Source organism: Dipodomys ordii, unplaced genomic scaffold, assembly GCF_000151885.1.
Source record: "Dipodomys ordii isolate 6190 unplaced genomic scaffold, Dord_2.0 Scaffold73, whole genome shotgun sequence".
NCBI lineage: Eukaryota > Metazoa > Chordata > Mammalia > Rodentia > Heteromyidae > Dipodomys > Dipodomys ordii.
Window position 1 is genome coordinate 10,624,271 of NW_012267289.1, and position 14,426 is coordinate 10,638,696.

Here is a 14,426-nt window from a genome sequence, read left to right on the forward strand (position 1 = left end):
GGCAGCTACATGCAGATGTTCAATGTGAGTGTGATACAGACCTACAGACCCGTTAGGGTGTCATTAGCTGGTCACTAGTAATTGGATGAGAAGAATGGCTTTAATCAAGACCTTAAAAAACAAAGCAAAGAATCATACCAACTGGTAGCCTTTATCAAACAATGAGAAAACATTTGTTTTTTTTTGTCTCAGGAGCCAGAAGGGCACTAACTCTAGCTTATTACGGTGGCCAACCTGCGATTTCCTCAGTGCGCTGGAGATCTAGTTTCCTGCTTTGTAAATGAAGGACAGCTACCTTCTGGTTTGGTTATTTACATGTTAGGGAGCTGGCACAATTATACAGCTGGCACAAAGCAATTGCTCAATAAATGCTTACTAATACGGGTTCATAATCCTTTAGCCATCATTCATAAAGACAAAAAGCTTGATGTTTTTCTTCTAAGTTCTTCTCAAAATAATACAACCACTGTGAACGATCATTGAGTCCATTTAGTTCTCTTTCTTTTAAGTGTCAGCAAGCTTCTTTTAGTATAACATACAAAGTAGGAAGAAATGGAAAAGAGAAAAAATATGTTCTGCTCCCCACAAAGGAAGTAGCTTTCCATTTCCTCTTCAATCCCAATCAATGGGCCTATTCACATTTATCTTCAGAAATATGCTTAGGAAAGTCAGCAAGTGTCGCTTGCTGATCAAGACCCCAATGAAAAAAATTATATGGTAGAAACCCTAAAGCCCCAAGTTTTTGATTTTCAAAATACATCTCACCCCAAGGGTTAGTCAAGTTTATTTTCCCTATTACCACAGATTTAGTGATTTCAAGATAGTTTTGCCTGTTGGGAAGACTTTATTTACTGACTTAATAATGCCAGTTCTATTTGTTATTAACCAAAGTCATATGTTGACTATATACCATCGATACAGCATGAGCTCACCAAGGTTTCACTCCAAGTGTATTCTGTTTTAGTCCAGATCACTCTGGACAAGCTGGATCAATATAGGGACATAACATGATTTTATTAAGCCTTTAAAAAAAGAAAACCATCTCATTCATAGACATGAAGTTAGAAATCACTCATCTCAAAAGCCAGGACTACACGTTATACACATATTACTTCATATTTACCCCAAACTTGAAATTTTTCTAAGCTTTTGGATCCTCAGATTACTATTCTTAGGTCTGTGTAAAACTGAAACCCATCAATACTGAGTTGCTTACTCAAAGTCTAAAAAAGGTATTTCACAGCTAATTTAGTTTAATTCTTCCAAATGAGGTGTGTTTGACCTTTCTCACCAGCATGGGACATGCAGGGTCAAAACTAGATCTTAGTTTCTCACCAGACTGGATTTGCCTGCTCTCATTTTCACTGAGACCTTTATCATCATTCAGCAGCATAAGGAGTAGCCAAACAGGCTATGATGCTCAAGCTAATGCTAATCACTGATACTTTTGCAATGTATTAATTTCACAAGAGTTTGATAAGGAGATTTATCCTTCAGATAAAACACAGATTTTTGTCCAACCCCATTTTCCCCATGATCCTATGTTAACTCCCCAGTTGCCCTTCATGACCAAGAGAAAGGAACAAATGTAAGTCAAAATATTCTGCTGGTTTAGAACGATATCAGGTCTCACATGGAGTCAAACACAATCTGTTTCCAACACATTGTTGGGTTGAAAACAGTAAAGAATTTTAGTATACTCCCACTTGACTAAGAGCAGAGGGTCACAGCATCAGCATCACATTAGACTTTTGCTCATGAACTCTGCCTGACACACCACATTCATTCTACAATGGAAAATGGAAGGGATGTCTACACCAAATGGGAAGACCATAATGTGACTCTGAATCAACCAAGGTAGAAGTTATCAACCCCCACAGAGGACTTTTCATCACCCCTGCCTTCCTGTCTTTGGTTAGCAATTTATGCCAATGACTACATCAACATTACATAACTTATAAAACAAACTTTCATTAGTAACCCCACTCTGTCCAAAATTCCAATTCTATCTCTACAGTTAAAATTTTTAATATACTGAAAAAGAGAAATATCACCTCATCAGAACATCACAAAGTAAAGATAATCCTCCCAGTTCTTTATTTAGGATCTGAAATCCCTTCATTTTCTCGCCATATATTACTTCCTCTGTTATTACTTCTCCACCTGTCTCATTTGATTTGGGCCAAATCCGTTCACAGTCTGCAATGCATTCTTCATCTTGGGCTCACAACTTTGCTCACAGTGTTCACTCAGTACAGATCCTCTCTATCTTTGCTTTACCTTTTCCACATATCTTCATTTAGTTATTAATCCATGGATTCAGTAGTCAGAAAGCAGATAAACAAGTTTTATTTCCCCTTTAGGCCAAATATGTTGCCAAATGATGTTCCAAGTGAGTATTTGACTATTAAATGAAAGCTTCTACTCTTGGATAATTTCTCAGTGTATATATAGGCCCATATAATTTTTACTTTTTAATGACATAATATCTTTACTCTGAATAAATGATATAATATCTTTACTCTGAATAAATAAGAAATGATGCTTGTTTGAAGCCCAAATCATTAAATGTGGCATGTACTAGCAAGTATCTTTTAACAATTAGTTAGACTTCTGATAAGTGACTTCTGATAAGGGATTGTGGTAATATATACAATTTTTTACAATCTATAAGTAGTATAGCATGTCAAATACGAAACCCCTAAAATCCTAGGATTACAGTGAAATAAGTTACTGGAAGAATATTTTATTATATTTTAATGTAGGAATCAAAGCATATGGCAAGAGGTATAAGAGAAAACTTTTTGAAAAGAGTGCGAACATTTTAGAAAAGCAACACTGCCTTGGAGAACAAACTGCACTTTGGCAAAGTAGAATCTTGGATCTATGACAGTGGTTTCTAACCCTCAGTTTGCAACATTCTACAGTATCTCTAAATATTTCAAAGGGTGTTGTGAAATTCTGGAAGAAAAAATATCTCCCAAGGCAAAATTAATTCACTGTTAATTTTTAAGAGTAAATAAATGTTTCAAAGTATTAAAATCAGTGGTAAGGGGATAAGGCTGGAAAAAACAGACAAAAGGTGCACATAGATCTGTAAATTCAAGGAACTCTCAGGATCAATCACGAGGGCCAGGTCACAGTTGTTGCCCAGAAACTATGAACAGTTCAGTCCAATTCTGTAAAGAAACATAGCTCTGGTTGGAGGTGTGGCTCAGCAGTTGAGTAAGTACCCTGGGTTTAATCCCTAACACAAACAACAACAAAAGAAACACAACCCAATGGTACTTAGTGAAAGCAGCTAAATGGTCCTGTACATCCACAGACCTTAGAAGAATAAGCATGCAGTAAGAGAATTTTGTATGTCTAATTGTTCATAAGATTACCTTCCTCTTAAAAAATATTTCAGAACCTGATCTAAATTGTTGACACCAAGTTGGTCAAGATGATAAAACACCATAAGAGAAAAGGACAGAATATTAAAAGTTTTCTTCTGGAAGTAAAGAATACTTAGAAGTATATCAATGTAGAAAAGACAAGACAAGAAAAAAATTTTAAAAAGGCAAAAAAAAAAGAAGTGTATCAATGAGAATTACCTTAGTTTATATCATCTAAGTGTTGTAAGATCCTAATGAAGATTAAAAGTATGCCAAGTCAAGTTTGGCTTAACCTAAATCAGATACAGCCTTATTTAGAGTATGAAGAGTATTGATTAAAAGAACAACTGTAATACCAATGTCAATAAAATACTGACTCATTTCAGTTAAAAAAAATATTCTGACTCTTACCCATATTATGTTCTTTTTTCCTATGTTTTTATTAGCATATATTAGTTGTGAAGGGAATTTCATTGTGATATTTCTATGTATACAATGACAAAATTTACTTAAAACTATTTTAAAAGGTTTCATTATTCTATTTTCATACATTTATATAAAGTACTTCGGCCATATTCACTCCTTTCCTCCTCTCCATTTACTCTTTCCCTTCCCATTGACACCTTCCCCCCAGAAGAATCTGTCTTACATTTGTGTGATACATTTTAGCATATATTACTTGTACAGATGTGTTTCATATATGTACATATTACACTTTAATAAGATTAACATCTCAGTTGCTTTCTCTTTCCTCGTTTCCCCAACCCTTTCAGTGAATTTTCTTGTTATCTTCATACATAGATATATTCTGAATGTGAATGTTAATGGTATAACAACTTAGGAGATGTGTTGGAAACTTAGCAAATAACCCATTAATTTTACCAAGGAGAAATGAAATATCCAACTAGAAATAAACCCAAATGTCCATCAGCTGCTAAGTGGGTAAACAAAGCATGGCTCATCCATACAATAGGCTATGACTCAGCAAGTAAACAGAGTAAATGACCTATGTATGCAATCACAGGACTGAATCTCTTGTCAAGCATGTTGTAACACTACTCTTGAATAGGCCATGACCTCCATTATCTCTGTAATCACATCATATAGACTCTCCTCCAGGAAAGTTATTCAAGCAGCATACCATTGTAATACTAGATGAATGGGTGGTTCTGTTGCCTGATATTATTACTCATCATCCACAAATGGTTATATATGTGTATGTAGGTATGTATGTATGTGTGTAATGTGTATAATCAGCAAGCTCACCTCAGCCTTTATTATGTACTAAGAACTTACAACACTGCAAAAGTGTTAACAGAAATGCAGTAGATTCAAGAGAGAACTTGGTGTGATTCCTTACAAAGGCAAAGTCAAAGTGCAGCAAAATAAAAATACCAGGAAGTGGGTACTCATAAGGGGTAGGGTGGGGTCAAGGAGAAAAAGGTAGGCAAACAAAGAAGAGAAGAGGGGAAGAATGCAGTCAAGAATCTAATGTATATCCTAAAAAATTAAGAAGAGTGAGGGAAGGGGTGGGTAGAAGAGGGTAGGTGTGTATTTTTAAAAGGACGACATTGATCAAGGTATATTGCATTTCCAAACTGCTTTGTTAATGGAAACTCCTTTGTACAACTACTTATCATTTTAAAAAGATTTTTAAAAACTCATAACACTAACTTTCAAATTTATTCTGTTCTGTGCCTTTCATGGGCAGTGAGCAACATACAGAAAACATTCTAGTGCCTTATTGTCACAGCGGCCGAATAAGGAAACCAAAAGACTCTTAAGTTTTTGTGTTAAGCAGGGCAGTTAGTGTCTGACAACACATTTAAAAGCTTTAAAACTCATACTTGATAGCATGGATTGTACTTAATTAAACTCCAATACTAAGATAGATGAAGCATTACTTTTAACATAGAACTTAACAATAACATTACATTTGTCTTCTTAGCCAGCCAAAAGAGGGATCATGTAAAATAGACTCTATGCTCAGCTGACTCTACTCTGCCAAAGAAAAACGATAGGAGTAAAAGGAAAGCCATGTGGACTTTGCTATGGATGTTACCATGGAGTTTTAATAACTTTTCTGACAGCTACAGAGTAAAGAGAGTGACCGCAGGTAATGAGGCGTGTATCTTTAGGTGATCCTGATCTCAAACCATCTGCAGTTTATAGCATGTTTTTTTTTCTAACCAATAACATCATCAAAAGCAACCCAAAGGAAGCAATACTAGCTGAAATTTCCCAATACAGAAATAAACATAACAGTTTCAAGTGAAACACTTTACGGATAATGAGGATGAAATGTGGCTACTAATGCATAGTTGATATTATTAATTACTTCCACCAGTCCTGAGATGGTAAGACATTGGCCTGATCACACATCAGGATGTCCACGGTGATGATGGAGAGGAAGAAAGACACAACACAGCCTATTCTGTGGCAGCATAATGGCATACTAGAGCAAGGGAAGGTAAGTGGAAGGTGTTAAATCACATTTGTGGTTGCGTGGTTGGGTGGTAGTGGTGGTGGTAGCGGTGGTTGTGGTGTTGGTATGGTGTGTGTGTATATGCAGGAACAGTAAGTAAAAACCTTCTCAAGATAATGCTAGGCAAATCCTTTCTAAATTTCAAGTTGAGGGATACTGGTGGTAATATGCCTGGAATGGGTTAGATAGAGAACCACAGTTAACAGACACTTTGAATATTGTGTCCCTTGAATATTACAAGGAAATTACTTCACCCCATATCTAAAACATGGATGTTGAATCGAGGTTCTAAATAAGAATACTAGAGATAAAAAAAGATTCTGGACATTCAAACAATGGTAAATCAGCAATACACAGCTTTAGTTAGATGGCAAACAACCCTACTTGTGTTTTAGGCATAGGAGTCTGAAATATAAGAAAGAGTTCTGATTGCAATAACTAGATAAAGCAAGATCTTTATAACTCTAAGGAAAAAATACATTAAAAAATAAAGCTCACACCTATAACCCTAGCTACTCAGGAGGATGATTCTAAGAATTATGGTTCAAAGCCAGCCAGGCAGGAAAGACTGTGAGACTCTTGTTGCCAACAAACTACTCAGAAAAAGCTGGAAGTAAGCCAGGCACCAGTGGCTCATGCCTGCCTGTAATCCTAACTATTCAGGAGGCTGAGATCCGAGGATCATGATTTGAAGCCACCCAGGGCAGGAAAGTCTGTGAGACACTTATCACCAATAAACATCTTAGAACAGGCCAGGAGTTGAAAAAAGAAAAAAGAAAAGGCCAGAAGTGGCACTGTGGCTCAAGCCATGGGCACAAAGAAGCTCAGAGACAGTGCCCAGGCCTTGAGTTCAAGCCCCAAGACTGGGGAAAAAAATATTTAAGCTTTATAGAAAGAAGGAGTGGCATTGTCCAAAACACACTAGTTACCTGACTTATGAAATGATAACCCTTGTATACAATACCTTAATAATGACAATAGAATTAGCAACAGGCTGGGATGCTAGGGTGGGAAGGTAGGCACCAGAGGGTAGAAGAGGGATAACAGAGTGAATGAGTACATTGATATAGTTTATTTGTATGATGAAAGTAGAAAATAAAATCTGTTGAAATTGTTTTAGGAAGGAGGGATAGGACAGGCGAGAGATACAGAGAGAGTGAGGTTTATGTGTGTGGAAATATCAAAATGAAGCCTCCCTTGTACAACTAATGTGTGCTAATACATTTTTTTTAAGTTTTACAGAAAGCACTGTGATATAAAGTCCCATAAATCACAGGAACGGCTGCTCTAGTGCCAAGAAACGGGGCCTTTAAATAAACCCAGAACTTGAATTTACTCATACATGATCATATGTCAGCAAGAAGCACAGACTACCGGATCTCGTGATCATTGTTCCAGGGCAAGCAGAACAGCACATTCCCTCTTCAGGAAGTCTTCTTGTGGGCCTGCCAGCGAAGCACATGTTCATGCAACATGCGCTCTTGAGAAATCAAAACTCCATGTTACCCTGACAGTTCCTCCTATACAGCTACCCCGGAGGGTCCTACCCTCCAGAAATTAACTAGCTAACTATGTATTCAGACATAATGATCACCAAAGTACTCAGAGGATGTTTGCTATTAATTTTTAAATGTTTGAATTTAGAGCTGCTGAGTGCCTGAGGGAGGAAAATCTATTCATTTGTTTTTCATCATGGAGCACTTCATTATGTTGCCCAGCTCTTGGTATAAATGAGTTTGTCAGCTATAACAACCACAGTTTCCACCTTGGTCAGAAGTCTCAGTCCTCTGACTCCTCAGACCAATACTTCACTGTCTGGTGACTTTGGATGCTTGAATGAGACAGACTAAAACCTGCCAATGTTGACATTTCAGCACCACTTGGCAAAGTTAATTGGTTTACCAAAGAAGCAATAACTTCATTACCTACTTTATAAACCCAACAAACAGACAAGTAGGAAAATTCATTTTCATACACTGTTTTCTAAGTCAACAACCTGTAGTTACTAAGACATCTCATCTTAAGGCTTAACTGCTGTCCTTTGATTTGATTTTTCTCAAAACTACTCTTAAAAGCCTGGCTTTATGCTAATTTAGTAGAGGGGGTGAGAGAGATCATCACATGAAATCAACAAGCATACCATCGCTGTAAGTGCCTGGACACAGCTATAAAATGACAATACATCGACATACAATTCATATTTGCCTTGAGGAACGCTGTGCTCTGACTGACTTTTCTCTCCACTAAAACTTACATTGAAACTTAAGTGCACAGCAACACTATTGAGAGGAAGAGCCTATTAAGGTGGTGTTTAGCTCCTTCCCGTAAGTTCATCTGAATACATTGATATCATTATCAGAGTTCGGCTTCCTCTTAACTTGATACCTATTTACTGCCTTCTGGGTGATGATGCAGAGCAAGCCCTGGCCACATAACAGCAATTCGATTTTAGGCAGCCCAGCCTAGACAATTGTAAGCCAATAAATTTCTGTCCATTATAATTGCCTAGTGTCAGGTATTCTGTCAAGGCAGCACAAATTGGGCTAAGACAGGGAATGTGTATAGTAACTCCTCTGCTTTGCCTTTGATCCCATTCATTAAGTTCAAGGCACTCAACATCATTATTGCAAATTCAATCCTTACTTGTCTGATCACAAAGATTATACTCCATGAAAGTAAATGAATGCATCAATTATTTCAGAGTAACATGACTGGTACTGTTAGTACAAGGCAGCTACAAAAGGCGAACCCTGAGTCTGATTCAAAGGATGGGAAAGAAAGAAGGAATATCCTCTCTGTTCTGTTTAATCATAAAGATAATTTTTCCACAAAGGTAATCAAATATAGGTAGAAACTCTAAGGGAAAATGTTGAGGTCAAGGCTTATTTTGTAATACATTTTTGAGCCAATTGGAAAGTTTACAGATTGTTAATAAAGAAAGGCATGGACAGGCAACCGAATTTAACAAAACTTTCTTCCCTTCTTTCTATTTTTGGTTTTCATGGAGAGAATTTACATAGAGAAAGTAATGGCAATAGATTTCCCTCACAGGAGGTGGGATGGACTCCATGCCATGGTCCCCCGATTAGAGTCAGTGCTATCTGGGACTTGTGACAAGTATATACTCTTAGGAATCATCACCAGATCTATTGTATCAGAAAAGGAGTGTGGGTAGCAATCTGTATCCAATAAGGAATCTACGTAATTCTGATACATCCTCAAGTTTGAGACCTATTACTCTGAAAATTCAATGTATCAAAAGTAAAATAAGTTTATTCTTTTTTTTTGCTAGATACCATTTCATTTTATTGAACCATGACCTTTTCCTTATCAGATGGATATTTGTATTGTTGCTAGTTTGGAGTTAATATAAACAGTGTTGTTGGTGAAAATTCATGTACAAGTATTTGTATAAGTTTCTATTTTCTTCAGAAAAATACCTCCTGGATCATATGATAATTTTTGGCTGAACTTTTTAAGAAACTGTCCAACTTTTCTATTTTTATCTTAATGGTTAAGATGGTGAATATTTCTCTTGTTTGAGGACAACTCCAAACTGTATTTACCTGGAAAGCAAACTATATGTTTATCACCATCATTAAACATATGTTATATAAAGAAATTAGTTATTTTAAACTTAGGGTGCTATGATTTTAATATATTCCTTTAAGTTCATGCGTTGGAAGTTTACTCTGCAATGTGACACTGCGGGGTGTTTAAGAGGACTCGGTGGTGAGGGCTTAGCCCTCATGAATAGAAGGTATATTTATTGAGAGAATGGGTTCATTATCCTAGGTGCGGATTTGTTACACAATCAGGTTCAGCTCTGTCTTACACTCTTGTCTTGTGATGGTATGACAGAGCAGATGCCAGTATCATGCTCCAGAGGCTCCAGATATGACCCAAATGCATATTTAATCCATGATAAATTACTTAGTCTGTGGTAATCTATTCTAGCAGCACAAAACAAACTGACAGTAAGATTCTGTCTTTAGTCATTAAGGAAGACAAGACCACTTACTTTGTTTCTACAATTACTGACATTCTTTGTGGTAAATGATGCGGTAAATTACTGAGTTGCTTTCTCATCTTCAATCAGTTTAGTTTTAAGAATACTTGAGCCCATAGAAGTTATATTAGCATCTGTCTAACTCAAAGGAATGAATTTTTGAAAGATTAACTTTATTATTATCTATACTCAAAATTAAGGTGAAATTTGAAATCAGCATTAGTCTTCTGAAGGCAATGCTTCAGTGTTTCTCTTCTGATTATGGGAATACATAGCTTTCATGACTCAGGATCTGTTTCTATTTTGATATCTTTTATTATTTCTTTTCATTGTAAAAAGCATTTTGAATGCCTACAGTGCTTTTTTCAATATTAATAAAATATTGGACTTTTGCTGCACGTATATATCTAATTATTAAATATCTGTGATTCTTTATGACTCATGTAACATTTGGATTTCTCTAGGTGAGAAAAAGAAAGCCAAGCTTCACTTCCTGTTGGCATCACATTAAATGCACCTTGGTTTTACTCTGTGACAATGTAATCTTAGTTCTTATTTTTCTATGACATCTCTGTCATGGTTTCTTACTTCTTTTTCCTCTTCGTGACTCAGCAATTCACTAAGGTTTGGTTTCTCTTCCTTCACAGAACTCCTTTGTGTTCAAAGTTTTAATCATCATTAGTGCCTACCAGTGAGATTAGCTGACTCTGAAAAGTGCGCTTCAGTTATCAATATTGGCCAACCATGAACCTCACTCAAACCATAATCTTCCCCATTTCAGCCCCTCAAGTAGCTAGGATTACAGAATTGGCTAATATAATTATTATAATTCTTCATAATGTGTACTTACAAGCTACTAAGTAGATTTTAAGTGTTCTTACCACAAAAATTGTAAATATGTGAAAAAGTTAACTTGGCAATTTTTAGTTAATTCAGCCATTCCATGGTTATACTGACTTTGAAACTTCATATCGCATCACATATGTATATAAAACTTGCCTGTCAATCAAAATAATTAAGAAAGTTTTGTAAGGATATTTATACTGAATCATTTGAACTAGAAAATACTTAGCACCCTATAGTAATTATAATTTCCAGTATTTCTGAATTCTGAGATAAATGATTTGACCTAACATGGGTAAGTATATATATATATATATATAATTTAGATTATTAATTAAAAGAAATAACTAGGTTTTGTTTGTTTGAAAGAGGCTGTGTACAAGGTTTACACAGAACTGGGGAATATAAGAACAAATGTTCAATATCAGTTTCCCTTTAACAAATCTAGATGCATTTTCTGTACTTCTTTCATTTCTGTTTGTAGTCTATTTTATCTCCCCAAGCTGCCTACTTACTTTATCCCACCATCTAACACATGTCCATCCTATATTCTGTTTTCCTCTTTTGATTTCTAAAACCTCATCTTGTATCTCCTGGATGTTCTCTTGTATTCTTTCCATCCCCACATCCATTCATCTCAAACCTCCATGTAGGATGGCCTCTCCTACTTCTGGAGGAAATACTTCTCTAGGCTCCAAACTTTGAGCTTTGCATCTTCTGTGTCTACATGTCTGAAGATTTGGCCTGGAAGGACCAGTCAGTCTCACCCATTTTTATAATTACTGAACACACCACTTTCCAGTTCATCCTTCTCACTGTTGTACAATTAGTACTTGTTACCTTACCTCCTCCCCTTTTTCCCCGAGGCTGGACCAAAACAGCAAAATGACTCTCAAGGCCCATAATATAAAGGTCAAAATAAAGAATACCCATAAAGGGGTGAGAGAGGAATAAAGCTCTGAGAACATAATGCCTCAGGCAGAGGCTAATTAGAGTATAAGTAAGATGAATAGAACACTGCCTGCCCTCACTTGTCAGTGGTGAGGAACACTTGTCTGTAGGAGCCAATTCTAACACATGATAATCATTAAAAGCAAGAAGTTACACTTGCAATGGAAGAAAAATATATTTCTGAGATGTGGAGGAAGATGCTTTTAGGAACGCTTGTCAGAGGAAGCATTCCTATCTTGTCCTGGAGGGCATCACCAGACAGCTGGAGAGACAATTACTATACAAAGCAATGCTTGAGATTTATTGAATTTAGAGAGAGAGAGCAGAGATTGTTCTGTTCATGGGGAAGAAGGGACTCCAGCCTTGCTTTGGAAATAAAAGTCAAATAAAAGCAGAACTTGGAAGAGCCTTTCAAATGAAAAATGATCTAGAACTGCAAACTTAACATATTTACAAAAAGCAAATAGCCCAGCAAATATCCATGGAAGGATCATGTCTATGGCTATTTGAATTCTCAGAGCTGGAAGAGACTTGAAAATAATTATGCCTATTCTCTTTCACACTCTCATAATGACATTGGGCAGATACAGAGAGGCAAAGCTGTGGGGTGAGCTTGTAGAGTGAGCTGAGTATCTTTCTCCTTCTTGATACAGAGGCCTGGGTGCAGTGACCCAAGGCATGACATTTCTGGTGTACATCAGAACATTTTCTGCACAAACATGGCATTTGGTAATAGACATGAGATATTTATATTTCTGAAATAGCTCAGTGCTCTGAAAGGCTTTATTTGCTAATGTGGTATAATAACCCAAAACTTGGAATCAGCAATGCAAGTAGGAAGCATTAACTTCAGACCAAACAGGCAACAACTCTGGTTTGGTTTGGTTTGGTTTTTCTGTTTGTGGTTTTTTTGGCAAAATTATATTTTTTTAAAAAGTATTAAAAGGGCTGGGAAACATGAAATCTTGGAATTCTCCTTTGGACAGAATTTCACTGACTAACCATCAGTCTCGGAATCACTTCTAATCAATTTAAGGATTATTTTCACTTATGTGCTTTCCCTAAATTCCTATCATTACAATTATTTTTAGTACGGTTATTCCCTGGCAGCTTTTCTTTAAGTCTTTATTCCTTTCCCCTGTCCTTCATTGTTATAATTCATTTTCAATAACCAAGTAGCAATAAACTATGTTCAAGGAAAGAAAGGTACTTGTAGTGAATTTCAGCCATTCACTTCAAACAAACATGGAGTATAAAAATACAAAACAAGACCTAAACACTGCCATAGACCTTTACATCATACATAGATGATCTTGACAGATCATGTTACCACAAAAATGTTATGTGTTTGGGTGCCAAAGGATTAGTCCATCTGTGTTATTGCTTGTGGGGTGGAAATTCTTTTCCTCCAAAATTCTGAACCCCAATTGAAGCACCAGATAAATTTCCATATAAATCTAAAAGACAAAAGCACATATGGAAAATGCCTACAGCAATTCTCATTGTCATCAGAAATAGCATATTCCTACTCAGCCCAGAGCAAAAAGTAAATGTGCTTATCATTCCTTTCATTCTTCATGATCTATTAGAAAATCATAAAGTTCAACTGGCAAGAGCTTGTGCAGCCTTGCGCAGAAGACATGTCTTCTCTCATTAAGTCAGCAAACGCTCCCCATAACCACACAAAGAGCAATCTGCCTGGGTGTCAGGGAGAAGAACTGGTGGTTTTTTGATGCTGTATGTTTCTAGCACAGGATACTTGTTTTCTGTCTAGTAAAACAACAAGAGATTAACATAAGCCTGTTTTCAATAGAGGCCATGTAGGACACTCAGTACAGATCAGAAGAGTCACAGTAGCATCATCAGGGCAGGGCACAGCCGTAGAAGCTCTCCTTCCTTGAAGATGGGTGGGCTTTTCAAACAAGGCTGATGAGCTTTACTGTCAAGAATGACTGTGCTAACCCATTTTTCCTTTGTAAAATGTTCACTGTGCAACTTTGTTCCCTATAAATGATGCTGAATTTCCATGCTAGATGTTTGACCTTTGTGTCAAACCTTTTGTTTGACCTTTCTTAATATTTTAGACTGTTCTCTGCCTGCATCATACATTATTTTGTTAACATTTTTATATTTCTCATTTCAGAGATGTCTTCTAAATTGTAATTATTCAATAACAATATTGACAATTCTGGGGAATCTTTTACATCTATTGACAAATCTATAGGGAAAGTAGGCATTTTTTTTCATGACAGACACTCCATCACTCATTTAATAAAAAATACTCATTGAGCATTTACAATATGTAAACCTTTCTTATACATGGTGGAATTGAACTAACAAGGTTTGTCACTAAGGTTATATTCTAGTGAGAAAGGATAGACCAAGAAATATAAATCAGACACCATATTCCAGTTGACAAGGCAGACGCTACTGATGTTTCTTGATAGTCTGGACACATGGAAGGAATAGATGTCTCTATCCTCTTGAAATCAGTCATGAGTCTATAACTAGGTTTTGAACAAAGGAAGGCATGCCACTAACTATTGGTGCAAAACTCTCAAAGCCTGTGATTTCTTTCCTGCCAGAAAATTAGCTAGAACATTGATCCTGAATGACTACAAATAGCAGAAACTCATTTGTTATTCAATAAAAATGATAAAGCAAAAGGTATCATGTTGTTTGTTAACCATTGAGGTTTGGGGGTTATTGGTTACTGATCTAACCAAACTGACTAAGACAGATAGTGGTAAATAAAATAAAG

At 36.3% G+C, this 14,426-nt stretch overlaps 1 protein-coding gene across 1 annotated transcript in view; it reads right to left on the reverse strand.

Moving 5' to 3' along the window:
* Positions 1 to 14,426, reverse strand: part of Abi3bp (ABI family, member 3 (NESH) binding protein) — a 187,052-nt gene that overhangs the window by 139,781 nt on the left and 32,845 nt on the right. The gene's annotated exons all lie outside the window — the stretch shown is intronic.